Source organism: Pimephales promelas, chromosome 1 (assembly GCF_988280905.1).
Source record: "Pimephales promelas chromosome 1, fPimPro1.hap1.1, whole genome shotgun sequence".
Taxonomy (NCBI): domain Eukaryota; kingdom Metazoa; phylum Chordata; class Actinopteri; order Cypriniformes; family Leuciscidae; genus Pimephales; species Pimephales promelas.
The window spans coordinates 29263814-29280625 of NC_142769.1; the positions used below are offsets into that span (position 1 = coordinate 29263814).

Sequence of the window (16812 nt, forward strand, 5' to 3'; positions counted from 1 at the left end):
ACCAACACATTTGCTTTAATATCTGTCTTCCTATTTTCCTGTCTGTATGCCCTCGGCATAAGTGTAAAAATCATAATTCATAAAAGAGCCAAGGTTCATGCCACTGTTGCCGACCCAAAAAATAAAGTCTGCGAAACAACTCATATCTACTCAGAAAATCTCTAAAATATGTTAGAGTTGAAGTGAAGTGCAGCTATTGGCATGCTGAACCAGAAAGCTGGCTGTAATAAATGGCCTGTCAATGGTGGAGGGAGGGTCAGGAGAAGATTCTATTAAACATGAAGACAGTGACAGTCCCACACTAAACTCTGCTCTCCATGCTGTTTAAAGCTCAGTAATTACTCCTGGGCACTCAAGTCTTTTCAAACCACTCAGCCTCTTTTATTAGAACTTGTCAGAATTCTCATCAGCATTCCATATTAATTACCCCCGTTCCTCACACCGACGTCTGTCAGGATAAAGCACGTTCTGCCTGCTTCTAACTCCTAAATCAGGTCGACAAAACCATTTGTTATCTCGGAACAGTGTCCACTCACGCAGGCCGGCCTGTGCTTGTTGGATCCTAAGGTTGACTAAAAGGAAACGTAATTAATCTCCCAAGGCACAGCGCACTAAAGAGAAACACTTTGGCAATAGATTTCCACATTCCACACTTGTTGTATAATGATTAGACAGACTATTTGTAAGGTATCATTATTTTTTGTGGTGATTCTGACAAAATAAACCCAGACAAGATTATCAAGATAAATCTAATAAAGATATTACAATATAATTTAAGCTTTTGCTATAAGAAAACAAACGTCCAGATCATGTACAAATCAATTGGTCTAGCAACAAGAATTTTGTATTAGTAATACTTAAGTCCTATGAGCTCATTTTCACTACAAACAATACATGAGACGCAAGACGGTGGCAATTGTGTTTGGATGAGTCTGCAGTGTGCCACAAGGTACATGAATTTTGAGAAATTGAGCCCTCCCTCGATATTGGGTCTACATCAACTGTCAGTTAATTTAGGAGTACTGTACACGAAAATTACTAGCTGCGTATTGCATAATAAAACAAAACATATTTTTCAAATGATTTTTCCCATAGGAATAAAACAAAAAGCTAAAAAAGCCTTGAACCAAATCAACCGGCGATAAGGTGAATCACAACATTACGTGTGTGATGGCCGCACTAGCAGCCACACATGGAAACTTCAACTCACGGTGGTAACTTTTATTTGTTTGAGCACATTACATACAAAATAAATAACTGGACACATACACCTATTTTAGTTTTAAAAACAGTTTTATTAGTTATTTGACTTGGTTTTCTGTTTGGCACACATTTAGTTAATTTGGTTAATTCAGCTAATTTCAGGTCTATTATCTTTAAGTTACTTTCTGTGAAGTTAATACCTTTTCTTTTGAGTTACCAGTTTCTGGGGAGTTGCTGTTGGGGGTCTCCGGCTGGATGACAGGCCAAAGGATTTGCAACTGACTCTCAGCTGTTTAAGTAGGGGAATGGCTAATTGGACTGCACCATGTATGCCCATTTCATGGGGGTGGCAGAGTGTTACATTTTGAGTTTTGTTCTTTTTCTTTGCTATTTATATTTTGGTTATGATTTATTTGATTGCTTTGTCCTTAGTTCATATACAATAGCATTGGTTTGACATGTGTTGTAATTTCTCTGGTTTGTTTATATATTATGTGTTTCTCTACCCCTTTTGTGTCAGAATGGCCTGATCAGCCACTATATAAGTTTCCCCATGTCTCAGTTTAGTTAGGTCGGTTTTGTTCTGTTCAACCTCTGTTACCTGAGCTAAGTTCTGTTTAGTTGACCTCTTTTATGGGCCCAGAACTTTCTTTTTTTGTGAAATAGTTATTTTTTGTGTTTGGAAATAAAATCTTATATTTTTGAAAATATACATTTTTTGTCTCTCCTCATGTCTGCCAGCTTGGTCCCTCACACGTGTTTAAAATGTTTTTAGGGAATCCAACAATTTGACAATCATTGTTACATCGCTTTTTATGATTCCTCATTATAAACATAAAGACAACATAAAATAAATAAGGGAATAAAAATAAATAATATAAAGAAAAAAAGCCTAAAAAAAAACAGTTCCCATTACCACCCACCCCACCATAGGAACAAAAGACATACCACACTTATGGGACAACCAGTACTGCACAATCAGCCCATCTAACACAATCTAACAACTTAAACTGAGCTATCAAGGTAGCAGAGAAGGGAAGACCAAATCTTATCAAACAGATCCAGTTTGTTTGATAAAGAAAAATATGTAATATAATTTAAAAAATTATAATAACCTAACCATTTCATCCAAAAACAATTTTACCGGTAGGGACTTTGGTGTTCTTCCAAAACTTAAGCTTTAATTTCTTTCCAATAAGAATTGTCGTTGAGATTTTTGAAAAGTAATCCTATCTGAAAATCCGAATATCACCACAAGTGGATCAGGCTAATATTTCTGACAGAATTTGAAAAAGAATCACAACATTACAAACTGATGCACAAAACTGTGTGCTTAATGAGGGAATAAACTACAATTCTTGCTACAAAATTATGTAGGAAGAGTAACCGATGAATTTTTGACAAGAGTGCACCTCCAAAAAATATGCATCATAACAGAAAAAAAAATGTTTATTGCGAGATATGCATGCTCTTTTACATCAATCGCAGTGCTTCATGGGAGTGGGCAGGCACTTGAGTTGTCTTGGTGCAATTTGCTTGTTTAAATCCTCTCATTGAGGGAGAGTTTTGTTTCCTTATTGTGACAATTATATCCAAGCAAAATGGCTTGTGAAAAGAGAAAAAAATGGCGTGGGATTTGAGTTTGTCCACCAAGGATTGGTTGGATAGTTAGATTATTGTGGTTTGCTATTGGTGTGATCTCATGAGAGTGACAGGCTTTCCCTTTTCCATGCCATTAAACACGTCATCAGAGAAGAGATGTCAGGAGGGAGGGGAAGTTAGTTTGATTATAATAATGCACAGATAAATCATATATAATAAATAAAAACACAAATAACAAGTTTATACTGATGATTAACCACTTCATGACTCACAGTAGGTCTGTTCTTAAAGCTTTAAGTTATTGTTAAAAAATCAATTCCCCTATAGAGAAAATGAATGTGATTTTTTACCTCCAGAACTTGACTGCTGACTTTCAACATCATGCTTTCAGACATGACTGTTGCAGTAATTTAGGAGGAGCTTGTTGATTTAAAGCATTCATAAAATTTCATAAAGTTTCAATGGAGACGACAAACCACGAGATTCCAATTACATCAGCAGTGTCACAAACAAAGATCAAAATACATGTTAAACAAACATTTAATTAAATCTAGAGTTATCTTTGTCTAGCAAGAAACACTCTAGTACATTGCTTGAGTCTGATGAAAATTTCCTTTCTTTCTCTGAGCCACAGGAAACACACCAGGTGCTGAGTACATCTGAGTCTTCACCCCTCCCATAGAAAGATGCTTTGACTGAAGCCTACAGGCTGACATCTTTATGAAGAATCCATTTTAACCCACCCACCGCTCACACAGTGCCTCATTTCCCCAGAGGTTCAGGCTTTGAGGATGAACAACAACAGCAGTGTACTTGAAGCCTCATTCTATGGTGATTAAAGCAAGCCTGCAGAACTGCATGAAAGATGATGGTATGAATTAGGGTTGGGAGATTTATACTTGCATGTCTTTTATGGATATCCAATGCCTTTTAATGCAAAATAATTGTTTATATGCATGACTCTGGCGAAAAAATAAATAAATAAAATGTTTGCACTACATATTCTACCATCTTAACTACATGTGGTGTGGAAATGGATTTTGGTGAGGTTAAAAATAACCAGTGCCAAGTGACCTGAATTCTGAAAAATGTATTCACATTTGTGATCCATGGAGGATAGGGGATTATATTAACTTATGACTGTACTTGTTTAATCATATTTGGCCTGGTATCATTGTAGACTATTTTAATATGTATGTAAATTAAAATAACTGCGATATAATTACACATTCTGTTATTCTCAGCATATTTACAATCTGTTAAATTGCACTACTGGTATGAATATGACATTCATCAACCAACAGCTGGTGCTCTAGAGATATTTAATAAATGAAACCTTTAGTCTACTATATTTATGGAAGTGTTGAATATGTTCCTTGTAACATTTTATTGTAAACAGCTAAATAAAAATAATTTACGTACTGTATGAAGTACCAAAAATATTCAGGTCCACATATATAGTATGTTATCATTACCCACTCTAATATTTGTACATTTTTTAACACTTAAAGTTGACTTGAATTTTGAATCAAAATCATTTTGAACTTGAGCTTCAGACAAGCAGTGATCATGAGTAATGTCGACTACAGGTACACATTTCATGGATCCTTTCAATTATGGATATGGATTATATGGATTTCTTCTTAACCCAAACAAGCAATAAAATTTTGTGACAGAATTTATATTTGGACATAACTTTAAAAATTTGTTAAGGCAGAATGTATACAACTAAATTCAAAGGAATTATGTCACCCGGTGGCTAATTTTGGTACTACGCCTAAACAAAATCTCATGGGAACTTCAATTTTTGTGATATCAACTTGGTTGGTTAGATGTATGGCTTTGATTTTATAGTAATTTTAAAGTAAAAATATATTTTTTAAAATATATATTTTATTTCATATAAAATCAAATAAAAATATAGTATATTTGATTTACTGTATGAACTTTTTCATTCTTTCATTTTTTGAAGAGTTTCCTTTAAAACAAGACCAAATTTAGGTATATATTACAAAGCATTCTTGAAATTACAACCGTTTAAGTTTGAATAGTGCATTTAAACCCCCATTCCCAAAAAGGAGGGTGACTAGTGACAAGCTGTTGTGCCCTCAATTTTTGAATATCCTTACTGGGGGAATGATGTAACAATTTAGGCGTGTCATACAAAACGTTTAATTAAGAGACGCTATCTCTTCTCTCTCTTACATCAATCATGACATAAGGACAAAACTCTCTTATTCTTCAACCTTATGTTGGCTTGTTTTCATACTCACATCGTCCCTTGGTGTACCTTACTAAATGAGCTTTTAGGTATATAAAAAAAAGGCATATAAAGAAAAAGACAGAAAAAGAGAGAGGAAAAGGGGAAATAAGAGTGCAATGGAAAAGCAGCAGTGTTGTTTGCAGCTGCACTCTGCCACACAGACAGACAGGGTACATGACCTGAGTGTAAATTAATAGCGCATCTTGAATAAGAGAGTTTTGTGCTCAGTGCTCACTGAGTCTCATTAAAAGCCACCTCAGTCAAGGTGAAGCAAGGCAAAAAAAACAAAAAAAAAAACTTTTAATAATGTAATGAAAAGGGAAAACAAAAAGTCACAGCTAAAAAACTAAAAACACTTTTTAACTCTTTCCCCGCCAGCGTTAAAAAAAAAAAAAAAAAAAAGCCAGCCACCGCCAGGGTTTTTGATGATTTTCGCTAAACTTTAATGGCCCGCAGATTATTTTCTTCTATGAATATATAAGTACTGGCTGGCAGGCAAGAACGTCGTTTAACGAAACCCAGTAAACTTATCACTTACCAGTTTTAATATATAAAAGTTGGTGTTTTGAGGTGTAAACGACATGCCAGATAGTTGTTGTGCAATTGGATGCACTATTGGATGCGTCAATCGTCTATCTAAACATAAATGTGCTTACACGTTCTCCAGGTGGAGGCGAGAACGCGTTCATCTGTAACTGTTACGTGATTTGATATGATATAAGAAGATGAATACATGGAGAATGAATGACACGTTACTGTTGTACTTTGCATGCATACTATTATACTTATTACTATAGGCCTATAACTACATTACAGCCTAACAGATTGCTAACAGGATTATACGCATGTCAACCTTTTTTAATATCTAATTTTAACATTCTGTGACATGGTCTAAATAGTTTATAATTGGTTATAATTTGTTGCCCGCCACTTTCCTGGTGGGCAACAAGTGTATCTATCGAACCAAACCATGAATTTTGTGAACCGTTACACCCCTGGTGGTCACACACACTATTAAAAAAAGTGAAGTGACACTCAATGAGGGGAATGTGAGAGAGATATATTTCGCTCTAATTATCCCAGTCAATTCACATGCTCAGACAGGAATGACAAGAAAGACCTACTAACTGTGAGTGTATCACGCCCAGCTTGTGTTCTGTGTATTTATTTCAGAGACTTTAATCAATTGATTCAAAATATTGGTTTAATTGCAATATCTTGCCAGTTGGTGTATGGAATAATACAACAGCTTTACAGCACAAAACAATGCACACATTTTAACAATATTTTTGTTATTGTTCAAATGTGTGCATTATGTTGTGCTGTAAAGCTTTTTACAGTTGATCTATTATCATGTCAACACGGTCACCATTGTTAAATTGGATGTAACTTGAACCAAGAAAACACGCAATATGTCTAGAGCTATACTATTAAAACTATACTATTAAAAAGTATTAAACATTTAGGGTTTGTCCTCATTCACTTCAATTATAAATGCCTCATTGTTTTTTTGTTTATTTTTTTTTTTAAATAAAAAAGTAAATAAAATAAAAAAGCTGGAAAATAGTTTTGCATCCAGTACAGCAGTGGCCTGAATGTCCATTACAAAATGTCCTCATTAAGAACCCAACTATTTGGGAACACTGTGGCATAGTGCAAAATAATATCTATAAAACAATATCTGGCTTCCATCAAGAAGTTATGGGACCTGCAAGCATTTTCGGTCGACGAATTGTGAATTTGGTCCGGCCAACTGAGACCCTGGCCTGGACACGTGCCCAATGTTTCTACCACTCCCTTCAGGGATCAGGTAGTGAACCTTCAAGCACTGTGTTCGGAAGCTCCTTGCGGTTATACATGGACAGAACGCAAAGCTTTACGACCTCAGACCAGCTCTTGTCTCTTAGTCCAGCACAAGGGAAAGGCTGTCTCCAATCAAGGATAGCATAGCAAGGTTAGCCCACAGGACAGTGGATGCTATTGTCTTGTCAGACCAGTCCCAAGACATGCCTTGTTAAAAAATAACGATGCCATTGGAATCGTTTCGTAAAAAATTTTCGATTCCGATCATCGGTTCCAAACGCGCAAGTTCTGGTCCATAGTGGCCACTGGATTTCTGGAAGTGCTTGCTGCGCCCACTTGTTCTGTTGCAGCCATGGAGCACATAAGAGGCGCTCAAATTTATGGCTTTATTTCACCTTTTTTTTTAAATATATATTAATGCAATGTTAATAAACAGAACAAGTCAAGGCATACAAGCAGTAAACAATCTATCAAAACAAGGAGACATTATGATACCAAATACATTAAGAGAGGAGATATGAAAAGAAATAACATTATTTTACATTAGTCTTAAATAATAAAAAAGAGAGAAAGAAAGAGAGATGAGGGCATACAAGAAAAAAATAAAACATTAAAAGCTTGGGTCGGCATATTGATTTTCATTTCACTTGAATAAATACAGTATACATACGCTTTGTGTGTGTACATAATTGGTCCAGTGGCCACGCATTTCACAGGTTCTGGGTTCTAATCCGCACTCGTATCATTTTTTTTCTCATCAAAACCGAATTATTTTCATTAGTGGTTGTATATAAAGCAGGGAAACTTTTGTGCGCAATTTGTTTTGTGATTTCACTAGAACGAAGTGACTGAAGCAGGCGTCCGAGAAAAGACTGTGCGCGGGCCATAAGAGAACACTGTATCCGCGCCACTGATCGCAGTGGCAACGAGCACTTTGATCACTTGATTTAAAAAACAACACATTTTAGCGCTAGATCACATCATTTTATTTAACAAAAAACCAAATTAACAAAGCGCTTGACCAAATTGCTAATTGTGTTTAATTTTGCTAATAATTGCTCATTTTTTTCCCTCGTAGATGAATGAAGCATTATGAAAATTCTCCACGCTAGTAGCAGTCCTAATATTAGTGTTTATACGAGAGTCCAGGCCAGGGTGCAAGTTCTGCAAATCTGTTTTGTGTTGTTGCTTTTTTTTTGTCTGGTGCAGAGGCATTCCTAATTTTATCCCGCATGGGCTACAGCTCTCAAAACTAAATCTCATTATTGAATCAAAATAAACTGTTCCTCTGTGAAATGAGCCTGTGACATCTTTTGACTCAACCCCTCAAAGAATCGGAATCGAGAATCAGAAAGAACCAAAATCAAAAGAAAGATTTGGAATCGGAATCAGAATCCTTCAAATCAAAACGATGCCCAACCCTCACCCTGTGCCTACACTCATATGCATTGGAACCTGTGCAAGGCTGGGTGTCCATATGTAGCGGTCCCTGTGGCAACCCTATATGTGTATTCCTCCACGATCAGCTCCTCTGTGGATGAGCCTGTGTCTTTCCCTCGATAGAGTCTGCTCTGTCGTCTCTGCTGGTGTTCTTTCCCCCCTATAACTAGGCTGGAACCACCCCAGAGACTGCCATATGTTGTACGACCCTGCTCTGCTAGTGTAGCGGTCACAGTGCCTCCCTCAGAGGTAGGATGTGGCTTCCACAGCGTCCCCTTCTCCAAGGGCACACTTTCCCAGCATTATCCAATAAGTCGCACTGAGTGGGTCTTGCGGATCAGCAGTGACTGACCTTCTCTGCTTAGAGCTCCTACTTTCTGCCCAACTCTGCGGTCAGGCCAGGGGACTCAAGAGGAGCGCTGGAAGGGCCAGCAGCAGTGGCGTGTTGGTAGATATCCCCACTTCGTCATTTATGACATACGCCATAGTGAATTGACAAAGGGGAACGTCTCGGTTACATATGGTAACCCTTGTATTTTTACGTAAAAACGCAAAATGCGTGCGTTTGCAGTTTTGCACAGGTATTCATAATGGTGCAGAGCTGCACTGTTTTGTTGTAATCAAGGCGTTTTCCTTGGATGCAGTTTTATGTAGGTCAGTGGGGAATACAAGATCTGCTCTCAGAAAGGATTGTGAAAAACACATCCACATCTAGGTCATTAGAGAAATAATACAAGAATTTACATAAAACTTAACTGCATACAGTTTTGTTGAAGCAAGCATGATGGAAATTCAGAAGTACATAAAGACAATTATAAAAAAGAAATACTTAACAGTATTCTTAGCTGCTGTCCACAGGGTGTTTCTTCAATAATACATTGAACATATGGATGTGTTTCGTGATTGTAAACACAGTTCCTTGACTGGCCATTGCCACAGAACAGCTATGATTTGGTCTTTTCTCAATGTCTTTTCAAATTTTAAAATGTGCTCTGGGCCACTAGTCTTGATAGTAGGAGACCTTTTTCTTTAACCACAATAGACATTGAGGGACACCAATTGACTTCAAATATTATATACCCCCCAATAATGAATATGTGGTTGCAGTCTTTGTTTGTTAGTTTATGGTTTAGAAATCCTAGTCGAATTAAAGTGACTCGAACGGACCTCAGTCAGGGTAAGTGGGATATTTAGTTTTTGGCAAGTGAAATTAAAGCTCTGAGGGGTACAGTACATTCAAGTTGTTGCAAGGTTTGTTTTTAGTCATTGATCTCATGAGAATTAAAGAGTTTGGTTTCAGAGAAAACACATAAAAATGACAGCAGGTGATGGATGAGATTTGAGTAATTTGCCAAGATCTTAAAAAAAAAAAAAAAAAAAAAAATCACTGATTATTGCAAAATATAAGCCACCAAAGATATATGAGAGAAGTAGATGCACACACACAAACTATTTGGGCTAAGTGTGGTATAATGACAGTCTGCGTTACCTGTGTGTGCTAGAATGCCAGACACTGTGGGGTGCTAAAAGGATGCTGGGATACACTCAAATATAACAGCTTGTGTCTGCAAAAATAAGCAGAAAGGATGACTTTATCTCCATCTCACACCCCTACAAAGACAGATGACAAGACCGCACGCAGTTACAAAAGCTCTTCTAGCAAAAATAGGACGGGGATGACAGGCACATTCAGCTCAAGCAGTGCTTCAAAAACAATGATATTTCATACTGAGACGATTAGCAGTGACACTCAGAGCTTTATGGGTTTTTCATTGAGAAACAGCCAAAGAACATAGACCTACCTAATGGAATAGCTTATTGAAAAGTAATTTACTCACCCTCATGTTGTTTCCAATTTGTATTACTTTCATCTTTGGAACACTATTTTGAATTATGTTTCAACTTTATTCCATATAATGAAAGTCAGTGGGGTCCAAAACAAGACAAAACAAGTTATAGTTTTTTTTTTACAGACATATAAAAATTATCATTTGTGTTCCAATGAAGGCGATCATACAGTTTTATAATGATATAAGGGTGAATAAATAGGGTGAAAGAAATAATCTCTCTCTGAAACAGACCTCAGTGAATGGCTTGGATGAGATATGGAGACAGAGGTACATAATGACTTATTTAATACAAAACAGAATGAGATAAATGACTGGGTGTCATGTCTATCTCAAACTTTGTCCATTTATCCATGTATGTTTAAATGGGGGGGGACTTACATTAGCCTATATATGTAGTGTTAATATAGGTTTTATAGGACAGGAGGTGACGTTGTGAGAGATGTAAAACAGACACTGTAGTGTCTGAACAGAAGACTCAAGTTACCAAATTGGGTAAACTTGTGATACGTTTTTTTTTTTTTTTTTTTACGAATTAACGAGAGAATTCGTGTAAATTTTAGCCAGTTAGTAAGTCTAAAGTTTAGCTGGCTTGCAAAGCCAACGTGATTCATAACGTTAGTTAACATTCGCGGCAGACAAGGAGGAAAGAAAATTGAGTGATTTCAAATTCCCCCACCACCCAAGTTTGACTTCACAAAGCCAGAAGAGTGGCCCAAGTGGATTCAAAGGTTTGAGAGATTCCGGATTGCATTGGGTCTGGAGCTACAGCCAGATGAAAACCAGGTGAACACTTTAATTTATACTATGGGGGACGAGGCGGAAGATATTGTGACTTCACTTTGTATGAAGGAAGAGGAGGCAAGCGTGTACAACACTGTAAAAGAGAAATTAGAGGGACATTTCTTGGTGAGGAGAAATGTTATTTGAGCGAGCCAAATTCAGCCAGAGACAGCAAGAACAAGGGGAGACAGTAGATCGTTTTATCACTGCACTTCACTGCTTGTCAGAGCACTGCGGCTATTGACAGCTGCTAAACAAAATGGTCTGGGACAGACTTGTTATAGACTTGCGCGATTAAAAAACTGTTAGAGCATCTGCAGCTGGGAGATACTATTGTCTTATATGGACAGCCTGGCTGAATTCAGAGTGAAAGTGTGAAAAAAAACAGGACCTGTTGAAGAGTAACTTCAAGGCAGAGGCCACAGACGTGGACAGCATTCAAACAAAACAAAAGTTTGGCAAAGGCAAAAGAAGACAATGCATGCTAGAACAAATGATAAAAGCAGTTATTAGACACAGCCAGGTAACCAGATACGGTGCATGTGGTGTGGTATAATAATAAAAGCACACAGCAAATACCGCTGCCCAGCTAGAGAAGTAGAATATAACCTGTGTCAGAGAAAAGGTCACTATGCGAAAGTGTGCAGGTCAGGGACTCTATATTAAGTTAATACAGCAGTGTCAGATGAGGAGGAAATAGCTTTCCTAGGCACAGTCAGTTCAGATGGTGAAGATGTATTTCAGAAGGGGCAGTTTCCAGAGCTAGAGAGCCAGCGCAATCTCATCCCAAGACGTCATACAACTGACGCTTTTGACCAAACGTCAACATTTTACGTTTTAGGGTACCCTTAAACGTTGGTTAGATTACGTTATCTAATCCTAACCCTACCCCAGACCTAAACCTACCCCGTCACCTAACTGACGTTAAAGGTAAAGCGTCAGTTGGATGATGCCCCAGGATCGTCATCTAACCGACGTTTAAGGGTACCCTAAAACGGAGGATGTTGACGAATGGTCAAAAGCGTCAGTTGTATGACGTCTTGGGATGAGACTGTGTTAAGAGAGCGCAAGTGCTGCAGGGTCCAGCTCTGACACCCATCACGGTGAAGGGGAAGTTCACAGCTACCATAGAAACAGACAGTAAAACTACCAAACAGGAAGTGTATGTACTGTAGTCCCAGGTCTGAAGTTTAACCTACTGGGACGTCCAGCTATCCAGGCATTGGGGCTAGTGACTACAGTAGACACAGTGACATTGAACTCAGTAGAGAGAGTCAAGGAGCAGTTCCCCCACACTGTTCAAACGGCTAGGCAAGATGGAGGGTGAATAAATAGAAAAAAAAATAGAGAAAATAGAGCTTAAAGCAGATGCCAAACCATTCTCCATATCGACCCCACGACGAATCCTGCTGCCTCTCATGTCTAAAGTAAAAAAAAGAACTTGCACGTATGGAAGAGATGGGGGTGATTTCAAAGGTTGAACAACCTACAGACTGATGCGCTGGAATGGTCACTGTACCAAAGCCAGGCAAAGATGAGGTGCACATCTGCGTGGATCTGACCAAATTGAACAAGTCAGTCAAGAGGGAGAGACATATGCTCCCATCAGTCGAACGTATTCTCAAAAATTGATGCAAACTCAGGGTTTTGGCAAATCCCCCTTGCCAAGAAGTCTGCCCTCCTCACAACATTTCTCACTCCCTTTGGGAGGTTTTGCTTTAACTGGCTCTGCTTTGGCATATCCTCGGCACCTGAACACTACCAGAAGAGAATGTCCCAGATACTGGACGGACTCAACGGTGTCCTTTGCCAAATGGACAACATGCTCGTGTATGGAGACACACAGGCCAGTGAGACGATTCCTCGTAATGGTGAATCACCAGGGCAAGTACTTACCTCATCTGGCAGAAAAGACACTCCTTGACTTGTTAAAGAAGCAAAATGTGTTTCAGTGGGGGTATGCAGTCCCCTATTAACAGCATTAAAGAGGAGCTGAGCACACCACCAGAGCTGACGCTCTACAACGCAAATGTGGAGACGGCTGTCTCAGCTGACACGTCGTCATTTGGACTGGGAGCCGTGCTACTCTAGAGACAGGAGGATGGCCGCCTCAAGCCAGTCGCATATAGTTCTCGAGCACTCACAGACACTGAGAAAAGGTACGCACAGATTGAGAAAGAGGCTTTGGCAATCACATTTGTGTGCGAGCACTTCTCCTGGTCGAAACGGACCACAAGCCTCTGGTTCCGTTTCTAGGCTGAAAGAGCCTGGATGAGCTCACGCCACACATTCAGAGACTCAGAATGAGACTGATGACTTTCAGCTTCTCCATCTCCCATGTGGCCGGTAAGAAGTTGGCCAAGGCAGACGTGCCGTCAATGGCGCCGTTGAGTCAACCTGTACGTAAACATGATCATGTCAACCCTCCCAGCTACAAAAAAAGAGGCTACAAGAAACAAGGGAACACCAAGAACGGGATGAAATACTGAGCCAAGTCTATCTTCGCCAGGCATGGCATACCGTCTGAGGTCATGACAGACAACAGACCCCAGTCCTAGTCTAGATACTTCACTCAATTCGCAACACAGTGGGGGTTCACACACACAATGTCCAGCCCCAGATATGTGCAGAGCAATGGAGAGGCAGAGGGTGCCGTGTGGACAGTTAAAGGCCTCCTCTAGAAAGAAAAAGACCCGTATCTGGCACTCATGGCTTACAGCGCCACACACCACTCGCCAACGGGTACTGTGCACAGTTGTCAATGGGCCGGCAGCTCAGAACAACAGTTCCAGTCACTCTGTCATCTCTCAACCCAGGCTGAACTGACATACCCAAACTCAAAGAAGAGGAACAGAAGAAGAGACAGAGACTGATCTGGAAATTCAACAAAAGACACAGAGCTCAACATCTCAAAAGACTGACACCAGGCAACCGTGTCTGTGTAAAGGACACATCGGAGAAGGGGACAGTGATAAGTCATTGACACTCCCAGAGGGAACATGCACCGCAACCGAAAACATCTCGTCTCTTCCATTCATTTTTAATTACGAAAAATTATTATACGCCCGTTTATCCCAAGCTAATTTGGGTGGGTTTCTCCCATCCCCATAAAAAGACATTTGTTTGTCTTTTACGGCCCTGGCGAGTACATCGTTCTCCTCGGCTATGAATCGCTCCTGACGTGCACCTGGCAAATCCACCATTATAATAGCAATCCGCTATGGAACAAGCTTTTAAAGGGAATGTGATATGACGCGCTGATTGGTTTATTGCATGTAATGCCTAAAGCACACCTACAAAAAATGTAGCTACTTCAGACTAACCAATTATATATTTGTATGAGATCCGCCCACAAAATTACTTGCATTTCACGTTTGATACTTGCGTCTCGCATCGTTAAAATAGGGCCCCCTCCATTGTTTTGTATAAGAAACCGTTTAAAGCTGAGTGATCTGATGAGTGTTTTTATGTTTACGGATTTGTCCCAATCACTTCCATTGTGAGTTCCTCACTGTAACCAAATGCCTCAAGTGCTGTTGATTGAGCACAACTTGTACTGAACCAGAATATTCCTTTCAGTGGATTAGAGGAGAATGCTGTCAGTTACTGTGTAATGTCAGCTGTTGTGTGATCTTCTTCTGCAGCTCCTTGAGCGAGGTGTGTCGGGTGTGGGAGATATTGTTCACCTCCAATGTACAGGAAGCATCAGAGATTCTAACTGAGCCATAAATAATCTCTTCTGTTCAAATCAGTTTGTATCTCTGCTGTTTCCTGTATATTTGAGATGAGCAATATCTCCCACACTCCCCATCTCCTCACAGGAAGTTCATGGAGCTGCTGAAGAGGATGCAGGGAAATGACTATCTCCTATATCATGTTCATTAACTGATGTAAAAGTAATGCACAGTGGGACTTATTAAAAATAACAATGTGCTTTTGTGTGTGCGTGTAGACGCAAACTGACTGTGAAATCAACCAGCACCAACAAAAACAACAAAACCTTAAAAATTCTGAAACTCTGAGTCTGACCATCTGCATATCTCACAGGACAGTGACTCACTATTTCCTATCCAACAAATCCAGTATTCCTCATTCTGTGTCCATGCCATAATTATGACAATTAGAGTAGTACGTTATAACTGTATAATGGTTTAAACAAACAATGTATAGCATGTAATATCCACAAGTTTTAATGGATTATATTCCCCATAGTTATAATGTATTATAAGTCTCAGATCTTGATATTATCAGATATTTTCATACAATACAACCTACAAAATGAGGAAAATAGAGAGAGAAAGTTGGAAACCCAGAATCAGATTGAATGCGCAGTGATATATAAACCTCCAACAGACTCTTTGGAGATGCTTAACTGCTCTATTCATCAGGGCTTCACCGAACTCGCTCATTCCAGCCTCTGCTAAGCTCATATGCCAGCCACAGAGAGAGCCTGCCTCTAATGATGCATTGTTTTCAAACCACAGATTTCTTAACAACAATGCTGAGCAAACCCAGCTGAGTGTTTTCTAATCATTTAGTAACACGTTGTGCATTCTAGAAAACTTTAGAACCAGCATCACGAGCTGCCTGGTGTGATTTGGCTTTAGGCTTGCTAACAATGAATTAAACCTTCGGGGTAGCAAATGTCATATAAATCAATCCAACACTCTTAAAAAAAATAAATAAAGGTTATTTGTTATGTTAGCATCTGGCTCTATGAAGAAACATTAATATCCATGGAACCTTTCCATTGTGCAAAAGGTATAATGGGAAAATGTTCTTTAGATTTTTAAAATACTTATTCCATGGAATCACTGTAAGAACCATTTTTAGAAGCTTTATCTTTGAGAGTGTAACAGTACATTTAAAATTCTCTTAAAATATCAATATACATCCACATGATCAAATCCATAAACTAAATTTCTGTTTTAAATTGTATTTATATGCTTATTGCACTGGTTGCATGGAGCGTGTAGAGTCATATCTGTTAACAGCTCGAGTCATGTCCTTCCCATCTGAGGCTGGCTCTTGCTCTCGGCCTGTGCCTTAGAAAGATGAAGCCTGCCAAGATGCTTTAACAAACCGTGATGTGATTATGTAATCCACTGTCAGTGAGGAGCACTAGAACCATATTCCATTTGTCCTGTGCTCTTCTGTGATAAATGAAGCAAATCTCTGTCCTAAACACAATTTGTCTTATAGAGGACCAGAACATTTTGTTAGATCAGTATCATTTGATAGTCCTAAAACAACAAGCCTATAAAAAAAAGTGTCTAGCACTAATCCTGACCCTCAACTATCACTAAAATACACTCAGTGCGCAAACACTTCACCTTTAGGGGTACAACAGCTTGTCACTGGGGTAGTATACTATAAAAAACAATAAACAGTAAAAAGTGCATATTAGTACTTTAGAAATATGTATGGCTACCCTTACAGTATACTACGAACCGTTCAGGGGTAAATTTAGTTGTCCCTTTAAGGATACTGCCCCAGTAACAAGCGGCTTTTAACCTACAGATTTATTTTTGCCTTTTTATTTTGCTTGTGTGTAAAGAAATAGTTCAATTGTGTACTACTACAAGCCCTTAACTTCTATTATCCCTAAAACCTGATTTGTTTATGGGGAATGACGAGCAATGATAATTCTGATACATGTGACTCAGAAGCACATATCTAATGTGATGTCAAAACCCATAAACTTAAGGGTGTAAAATGTGTGGCCATATTGTTAACCAACCAGCTGGATATATTTTAAACGATAGCCATGCTAATTTGCATAAAAACATATCATCACACTCTGCACGTCAAAACCGCCGTTGTGATTAACCTAATTAGTTACACTTTACAGTAAAGTAACCCAGTATTTTT

At 38.7% G+C, this 16812-nt stretch overlaps 1 protein-coding gene across 1 annotated transcript in view; it reads right to left on the reverse strand.

The window, feature by feature from the left end:
- The window catches only part of ptprn2 (protein tyrosine phosphatase receptor type N2), a 166562-nt gene that overhangs the window by 149387 nt on the left and 363 nt on the right, over positions 1 to 16812 (reverse strand). The window lies entirely within an intron of this gene.